Raw genomic sequence first — 612 nt, 5'->3', positions numbered from 1 at the left:
CCAAAAAAAAAAAAAAAACAAATCTCGATTAAAGGGGGGGACGTGGTGATTGGATCCACTCTACACAAAGATAAGGTATAATCTTATATCTATATACAGAGACGGTTCAAAGTATGCATTGCTCTTCAAGTTTGCACAATCAGTTATATAATCTATGTGCTCTCATAGCTGATGCCTTGTTTTTGGCCATTGATTACAAAGGTTGAAATCATCATTATCAAAAGTTTGTTTTGGATCGATGGAACTAAATAGACAAGGTAAATAAGTGCCAACTTTTAGATGTTGTAAGGACGGCTTTGATCCTCGGATTTTGGTTAAGTTTCCCACTCAGACTGCAAAAATATTAGGCGGTGGGATTATTTATAATATACTTATCAAGTATATTATAATGATTTATATTATACTTAGTTCATTATGTCAAAAGAATGAAAAGATATAGACTGATCAAGTAGTTAGCATGATTAGTCACATATCATGTTAATTACCTAATAGTTAGTATTGATAATTTCTTGCATTGTTCTTTAGGAGTTTCAAGTGGCTTCGAGGAGACGTCGTGAGTGGTATTTCGATTGTCTTTCGGGTTTGAAGTAAGTGGTGAATTTATGCATTGTG

General features: G+C 33.3%; 1 long non-coding RNA gene across 1 annotated transcript; it reads left to right on the top strand.

Annotated features, from left to right (window-relative positions):
• The first annotated feature begins 2 nt into the window (after positions 1-2).
• On the top strand, positions 3-588 carry LOC109828742. Its single transcript, XR_002243815.1, has 3 exons — positions 3-75; positions 202-257; positions 526-588. It is a non-coding gene; the product is annotated as an uncharacterized LOC109828742 (long non-coding RNA).
• The last annotated feature ends 24 nt before the right edge of the window (positions 589-612 follow it).

Source organism: Asparagus officinalis, unplaced genomic scaffold (genome assembly GCF_001876935.1).
Source record: "Asparagus officinalis unplaced genomic scaffold, Aspof.V1 AsparagusV1_Un7377, whole genome shotgun sequence".
NCBI classification, from domain to species: domain Eukaryota; kingdom Viridiplantae; phylum Streptophyta; class Magnoliopsida; order Asparagales; family Asparagaceae; genus Asparagus; species Asparagus officinalis.
The sequence above is the reverse complement of the archived record's forward strand: the minus strand, read 5'-3'. Positions and strand labels throughout refer to the sequence as shown.